Source organism: Lolium rigidum, chromosome 3 (assembly GCF_022539505.1).
Source record: "Lolium rigidum isolate FL_2022 chromosome 3, APGP_CSIRO_Lrig_0.1, whole genome shotgun sequence".
Classification (NCBI taxonomy): Eukaryota; Viridiplantae; Streptophyta; class Magnoliopsida; order Poales; family Poaceae; genus Lolium; species Lolium rigidum.
Genome location: NC_061510.1, coordinates 106057902 through 106066616, shown reverse-complemented (window position 1 = coordinate 106066616; position 8715 = coordinate 106057902).

Sequence of the window (8715 nt, the reverse complement as noted above, 5' to 3'; positions counted from 1 at the left end):
ATCATTAAAATGGAGGTCAATGATTTTGATTGTAATGCTTTATGTGATCTTGGTGCAAGTATTTCTGTTATGCCTAAGAAACTTTATGATATGCTTGACTTGCCACCTTGATACGTCTCCGACGTATCGATAATTTCTTATGTTCCATGCCACATTATTGATGATATCTACATGTTTTATGCACACTTTATGTCATATTTATGCGTTTTCCGAAACTAACCTATTGACGAGATGCCGAAGGGCCAGTTCCTGTTTTCTGCTGTTTTTGGTTTCAGAAATCCTAGTAAGGAAATATTCTCGGAATCGGACGAAACTAACGCCGAAGATCTTAGAATCCCCGGAAGCATCCAGAACACCCGAGAGCCGCCAGAGGGGGGCCACAGGGGCCCCAGATGATAGGCCGGCGCGGCCCAGGCCCTGGCCGCGCCGCCTTATGGTGTCGTCGCCTCGTTGACCTCCTGATGCCGCCTCTTCACCTATTTAAGCCCCCTCGACCTAAAACCTCGATACAGAAAAGCCACGGTACGAGAAACCTTCCAGAGCCACCGCCATCGCGAAGCCAAGATCTGGGGGACAGGAGTCTCTGTTCCGGCACGCCGCCGGGACGGGGAAGTGCCCCCGGAAGGCTCCTCCATCGACACCACCGCCATCTTCATCAACGCTGCTGTCTCCCATGAGGAGGGAGTAGTTCTCCATCGAGGCTAAGGGCTGTACCGGTAGCTATGTGGTTAATCTCTCTCCTATGTACTTCAATACAATAATCTCATGAGCTGCCTTACATGATTGAGATTCATATGATGATGCTTGTAATCTAGATGTCATTATGCTAGTCAAGTGGGTTTTACTTATGTGATCTCAGGAGACTCCTTGTCCCACGTGTGTAAAGGTGACGAGTGTGTGCACCGTGTGGGTCTCTTAGGCTATATTTCACAGAATACTTATTCAACTGTTATGAATGGCATAGTGAAGTGCTTATTTATATCTCTTTATGATTGCAATGTGTTTTGTATCACAATTTATCTATGTGCTACTCTAGTGATGTTATTAAAGTAGTTTTATTCCTCCTGCACGGTGTAATGGTGACGAGTGTGTGCATCCGTGTTAGTACTTGGCGTAGGCTATGATTATGATCTCTTGTAGATTATGAAGTTAACTATTGCTATGATGGTATTGATGTGATCTATTCCTCCTACATAGTGTGAAGGTGACGAGTGTGCATGCTATGTTAGTACTTGGTTTAGTTGTGTTGATCTGTCATGCACTCTAAGGTTATTTAAATATGAACATTGAATTGTGGAGCTTGTTAACTCCGGCATTGAGGGTTCGTGTAATCCTATGCAATGGTGTTCATCATCCAACAAGAGTGTAGAGTATGCATTTATCTATTACTGTTATGTGATCAAAGTTGAGAGTGTCCACTAGTGAAAGTCTAATCCCTAGGCCTTGTTCCTAAATATCGCTATCGCTGCTTGTTTCTTGTTTCTTGCGTTACTCTTGCTGCGTTACTACTTGCTTGTTTCTTGTCCCGGGCAAAGCACTTTTCCGGTGCCGTTGCCACTTGCTCATACTTATTTATACCACCTGTATTTCACTATCTCTTCGCCGAACTAGTGCACCTATTAGGTGTGTTGGGGACACAAGAGACTTCTTGCTTTGTGGTTGCGGGGTTGCATGAGAGGGATATCTTTGACCTCTTCCTCCCCGAGATCGATAAACCTTGGGTGATCCACTTAAGGGAAACTTGCTGTTGTTCTACAAACCTCTGCTCTTGGAGGCCCAACACTGTCTACAAGAATAGAAGCACCCGTAGACATCAAGCTATTTTCTGGCGCCGTTGCCGGGGAGGAAAGGTAAAAGGCTCTCATACTCCGGTCCCAGGTAAAGTACTTTTCTGTTGCCGTTGTGTGTGTGCTCGAAGCTATTTCCTTTAGATCCTGCAATTGCATCTTTTTGTTTCTTGTTTACACTAGTTTGGCATAATGGACAACAATGAGCTTCTTATTCTATTTCCTGATTTAAGACATGGATGGTTTGATGCGAAAATTTAAAAACCTATGGAACATATTAGTATGAACGCTTTGAACACCATTGTTGCTAATGATATGGAAAATTCTAAGCTTGGGGAAGCTGGCTTTGATGAGCATGATATTTTTAGTCCCCCAAGCATTGAGGAGAAAATTTACTTTGATGATACTTTGCCTCCTATTTATGATGATTATAATGATAGTAGTCTTTTGGTGCCACCTACTATGGAGAGTAAATTTGATTATGATTACAATATGCCTCCTATATTTGATGATGAGAATAATAATGATAGCTACTTTGTTGAATTTGCTCCTACTACAATTAATAAGAATAACTATGCTTATGTTGGGAGTAGTAATAATTTTATGCATGAGACTCATGATAAGAATGCTTTATGTGATAGTTATATTGTTGAGTTTGCTCATGTTGCTACTGAAAGTTATTATGAGAGAGGAAAATATGGTTGTAAAAATTTTCATGTTACTAAAACACCTCTCTATATGCTGAAATTTTTGAAGCTACACTTGTTCTATCTTCCTATGCTTGTTACTTTGCCCCTCATGAACTCGTTTATTTACAAGATTCATTTTCATAGGAAGCATGTTAGGCTTAAATGTGTTTTGAATTTGCTTCTTGATGCTCTCTTTTTGCTTCAAATACTATTTCTTGCGAGTGCATCATTAAAACTGCTGAGCCCATCTTAATGGCTATAAAGAAAGAACTTCTTGGGAGATAACCCATGTGTTTATTTTACTACAGTAATTTTGTTTTTTATTTTGAGTCTTGGAAGTTGTTACTACTGTAGCAACCTCTCCTTATCTTAGTTTTATTGCATTGTTGTGCCAAGTAAAGTCTTTGATTGTAAGGTTCATACTAGATTTGGATTACTGCGCAGTTACAGATTTCTTTGCTGTCACGAATTTCGACCTGCCTCCCTGTAGGTAGCTCAGAAAATTAAGCCAATTTACGGGCGTGATCCTCAGATATGTACGCAACTTTCATTCAATTTGGGCATTTTCATTTGAGCAAGTCTGGTGCCTCAATAAAATCCATCTTTACGGACTGTTCTGTTTTGACAGATTCTGCCTTTTATTTCGCATTGCCTCTTTTGCTATGTTGGATGAATTTCTTTGATCCATTAATGTCCAGTAGCTTTATGCAATGTCCGGAAGTGTTAAGAATGATTGTGTCACCTCTGAACATGTTAATTTTTATTGTCCACTAACCCTCTAATGAGTTGTTTCGAGTTTGGTGTGGAGGAAGTTTTCAAGGATCAAGAGAGGGAAATGATGCAATATGATCAAGGAGAGTGAAAGCTCTAAGCTTGGGGATGCCCGGTGGTTCACCCCTGCATATTTTAAGAAGACTCAAGCGTCTAAGCTTGGGGATGCCCAAGGCATCCCCTTCTTCATCGACAACATTATCGGGTTCCTCCCCGAAACTATATTTTTATTCCGTCACATCTTATGTGCTTTGCTTGGAGCGTCGGTTTGTTTTTGTTTTTGTTTTTGTTTGAATAAATGGATCCTAGCATTCATTGTGTGGGAGAGAGACACGCTCCGCTGTTGCATATGGACAAATATGTCCTTAGGCTTTACTCATAGTATTCATGGCGAAGGTTGAATCTTCTTCGTTAAATTGTTATATGGTTGGAATCGGAAAATGCTACATGTAGTAATTCTAAAATGTCTTGGATAATTTGATACTTGGCAATTGTTGTGCTCATGTTTAAGCTCTTGCATCATATGCTTTGCACCCATTAATGAAGAAACACCTAGAGCTTGCTAAAATTTGGTTTGCATATTTGGTCTCTCTAAATTCTAGATAATTTCTAGTATTGAGTTTTGAACAACAAGGAAGACAGTGTAGAGTCTTATAATGTTTACAATATGTCTTTTATGTGAGTTTTGCTGCACCGGTTCATCCTTGTGTTTGTTTCAAAATAACCTTGCTAGCCTAAACCTTGTATCGAGAGGGAATACTTCTCATGCATCCAAAATCCTTGAGCCAACCACTATGTCATTTGTGTCCACCATACCTACCTACTACATGGTATTTCTCCGCCATTCCAAAGTAAATTGCTTGAGTGTTACCTTTAAATAATTCAAAATTTATCACCTCTGATTTGTGTCAATGTTTTATAGCTCATGAGGAAGTATGTGGTGTTTATCTTTCATTCTTGTTGGGCAACTTTCACCAATGGACTAGTGGCTTCATTCGCTTATCCAATAATTTTGCAAAAAGAGCTGGCAATGGGATTCCCAGTCCCAAATTAATCAACCTTCATTAATAATTCTCTTCACATGTTTTGCTCTGATTCATCAGTAAGCAACTTAATTTTGCAAATAGACACTCCTTCATGGTATGTGAATGTTGGAAGGCACCCGAGGATTCGGTTAGCCATGACTTGTGTAAGCAAAAGGTTGGGAGGAGTGTCAACCATAAATAAAAACTAAAATACATGTGTAAACAAAAGAGAAGAGGGATGATCTACCTTGCTGGTAGAGATAACGTCCTTCATGGGAGCCGCTCTTTAAAGGTTTGTCTGGCAAGGGGGTTAGAGTGCCCACTACCATTCGTTGACAACAACAAACACCTCTCAAAATTTTACTTTATGCTCTCTTTATGTTTTCAAAACCAAAGCTCTAGCACAAATATAGCAATCGATGCTTTTCCTCTTCGAAGGACCTTTCTTTTACTTTTAATGTTGAGTCAGTTCACCTATTTCTCTCCACCTCAAGAAACAAACACTTGTGTGAACTGTGTATTGATTCCTACATACTTGCATACTAGATGGACCCAGCGCGCCTTGTCGCGCCGTCCTCTGGTACTATTGTTTAATTTTTAAGCCGTGACTTTTCTTTTGTCGGCGTGTATGCATCTGTAAAAAAGTAGTTGAGTTTTGGCCCTGTGGGATTCAGTGCAACAAAGCAGTGCAGCTTGGCACGCGCCTGATGGCTCAAAAAACACCACCGAAACTTGGAGCTACAACACATCACAACGCACAAACACCAACATACGGAATAGAGCAAGAAACGTAGATAAAACTGGAGTAACAAAAAAAATACCAGCACGTTTCCATCCGCGTGTAGGCTGATTGGCGTCCATTGAAAGAAGCAAGAAGCAGAAGACCCAAAGCAAATGCATCCCAAATCTATCGCACCAGGAACACTGGACACTTTCAGAGGCACATGTAGAAATGCTAAGCACAACGCTGAGAGGATCGTGTTGCATCCAGACGGAAGAAAATCAATCTGAATCCCAGCCTCAGCACACCCCAGGTGCCCACACACGCCTAAATAAATGACACTCTAAATACAAAATAACACTAAGGACAGGCAGCATTATTGCTTATACAGACAAAACATGTGTATAAGTAACTTCATATTACTTCCAAAACCACCTGCATCTGGTATGAAAATCATCAAGGAGTAGCAACTGAGTGTTGGCACGCACAAAACTCTTTTTTTGTTCTGCAACACCAATTTCAAACAAAAACGGTTCCTGCTTTATGAAACAGAGCTTCTATGGAATGAGGGAAATCAAGGGAAATAAATAGAGGCCCACAAGTTATCGTTGAACCTAAACCATTATTACGGTCTAATTAAATGAATCTTGGTCTAACAGAAATTGGAATGCATTGGTCGAAAAAAGAAACTGGAAAGTATTTTGTGATCATTCTGAAAATATCAGTCGACAATTAAATGATGCAGCTTAATCATTCATAAATCAACTTAAAACTGGACTGAAAATAAGGAAAGGTGTACAAAACATATACATGTGCTTTTCACCTCCTTTTATGTACGTACAATGCAAGCTAAAAGTAAGAGAGAAAACTACAATCCGTCAGGCATTCCTAAGTCCACAAAAATGAACTGAAAGTAACATCAATAGGGAAGAAATATGTGCACATCATGCACCTGTGATTTTGAACATTTTGTGATCTCATTCGCAAGCTAACATGGAGAAACCTCAAAACAAAGGAAACCAAAGAGTGGAGAGAAAAACATACTTCCTCGTACAGAAAAAATTTCCAAAGTTTTTTCCCTCCAAAACTTCCTTGAATTCGATCATAGAATAGTTGTGTTATGTGTATGATTTATCATGTATGCAGTATACCAGATAAAAATTATTGCAGGGAACGCTGTAGAAATATGTACCAAGCATGATTCCTGAGTTACAATTATTGCAGTATCTCAATGAATCTTGGCCAAGCATGAAATTTACAATTCCTAAGTCCAGTAAAAAAATTGACCGCATTTCATTTAGTACACGCAAAACAATCAAACGTGGCAAAGGAGTAAGATTCATCTTTTGGATTAATTTTTTTTGCAGTAAAAACTGTTGCTCCCATATACAAAAAAAAATCAATCAGACCTTGCAGAATTAGTTAGCACCTTCTTTCCTGTGAGCAGAAGAGGCTCTGTCAAACCTCCCCCTTGCCTATGCTGCACTGCCAATCCAAATTGCAGTATACGGCATTACAGACATTCTGAACCAGCAATCAACATAATCTCTGCTGCAAAAAAATTGGCAGCTGAAAGCTAACAGTAACTTATTTAGACAAAATTGACTGAAGTTCACGATGCATAAACATTCACCTGTTCACTTGTCACTAGTCATCCTGCCCACATTTAGTCTTAAGATGAAATTTCAGGAACAAATTTGAAAGATAATGCGATGGCGCTGAACAGTTGTGGTATGTCGAGATGCATGAATGTCTTTGAGGTTTCAGAATAATGGTTACCAAACTCACGACTCTAGTCACTGCAGAACTACTCTAATTAAATGATTCGTGTCTAACAGTTTTTCTGAGACTTAGAGCTTGCGGTAATGCATTGATGTAGCAGAACATAAGGAAAATGCACTAATTAGCTCTTATTTCCACATATCTGAGTGTGTTTTTTCATGGTGCCCAGATCAGAAATAACAAAACAAATTGATTCTCAGCATATCTAAATCGAAATCTTGAAGGATTGCAATCAATCGATTTCAGCACATAGCAACCGAAGGAGTAAACTAACCCAGTGGGGGGAAAATAGGAGCATGTGGTGTGCCCTCGTCGGACTGATCTTGTCATGCAGGGGCGTTGACCACCTGTACCTTCTTACATGAGCTGATGAGCGCCGTAGTGGGATGGGAAGGGGATTACTCACTTGGTACGGTACAGCCTCCGCACGCTCCAAGTGAGGGAGTCATCCCGGCAACAGTCGTGGTCTCTCGCGGTGGCAGCACGGAGCATCGCCGGCGCCAAGGTCGAGCCATCCTTGCGCCTCACGTGGGCCTAGCCGAGACGGACCCGTCGAAGGAGAGAAGGCAAGGTGCTGAAGGGGCCACCATCTTCCCCATATCCCACGGTCAGTTCTTCTACCGCCAGATCCTCCAGCCTCCTCGTCGCCTCCACTGCAGCCTTTCATCGTCGAGTCGCCGGCCATCGCTGGCCCATCATGTTGTCCTCCGCTGTCGGCATCAACCAAGATTCAGCCTCATCTCCGCTAGTGCCGACCATCGCGTCGGTCCATCTTTTCGTGTTAGTGCTCTCATCTAGTGATTGGATAAGGAAGAGGCAAATTAACCGAAGGAACTTGCCTACGCATTGAACCGACCTTACAATAACCGACGTAGCGGGACCGTGTGCGAAGGCAATCTCTAACGTAAATTCCTCTGAAGTGGGACCCGTGATGGTGATATTTGGAACGCCCTCATGCGCTCAAACACCTGGGAGCTTAGAGCTCTTTAGGATTGCACTTGTTATATTACTCTATGTTGATAATTATTCATGAGATATACATGTTATAAGTTGAAAGCAACTGCTGAAACTTAATCTTTCTTTGTGTTGTTTCAATACCTTTACTTTGATTTATTGCTTTATGAGTTAACTCTTATGCAAGACTTATTGATGCTTGTCTTTAAGTGCTATTCATGAAAAGTCTTTGCTATATGGTTCACTTGTTTACTCATGTCATATACATTGTTTTGATCGCTGCATTCACTACATATGCTTACAAATAGTATGATCAAGGTTATGATGGCATGTCACTCCAGAAATTATCTTTGTTTATCGTTTACCTGCTCGGGACGAGCAGAAACCAAGCTTGGGGATGCTGATACGTCTCCGACGTATCGATAATTTCTTATGTTCCATGCCACATTATTGATGATATCTACATGTTTTATGCACACTTTATGTCATATTTATGCGTTTTCCGGAACTAACCTATTGACGAGATGCCGAAGGGCCAGTTCCTGTTTTCTGCTGTTTTTGGTTTCAGAAATCCTAGTAAGGAAATATTCTCGGAATCGGACGAAATCAACGCCGAAGATCTTAGAATCCCCGGAAGCATCCAGAACACCCGAGAGCCGCCAGAGGGGGCCACAGGGGCCCCAGATGATAGGCCGGCGCGGCCCAGGCCCTGGCCGCGCCGCCTTATGGTGTCGTCGCCTCGTTGACCTCCTGACGCCGCCTCTTCGCCTATTTAAGCCCCCTCGACCTAAAACCTCGATACGGAAAAGCCACGGTACGAGAAACCTTCCAGAGCCGCCGCCATCGCGAAGCCAAGATCTGGAGGACAGGAGTCTCTGTTCCGGCACGCCGCCGGGACGGGGAAGTGCCCCCGGAAGGCTCCTCCATCGACACCACCGCCATCTTCATCAACGCTGCTGTCTCCCATGAGGAGGGAGTAGTTCTCC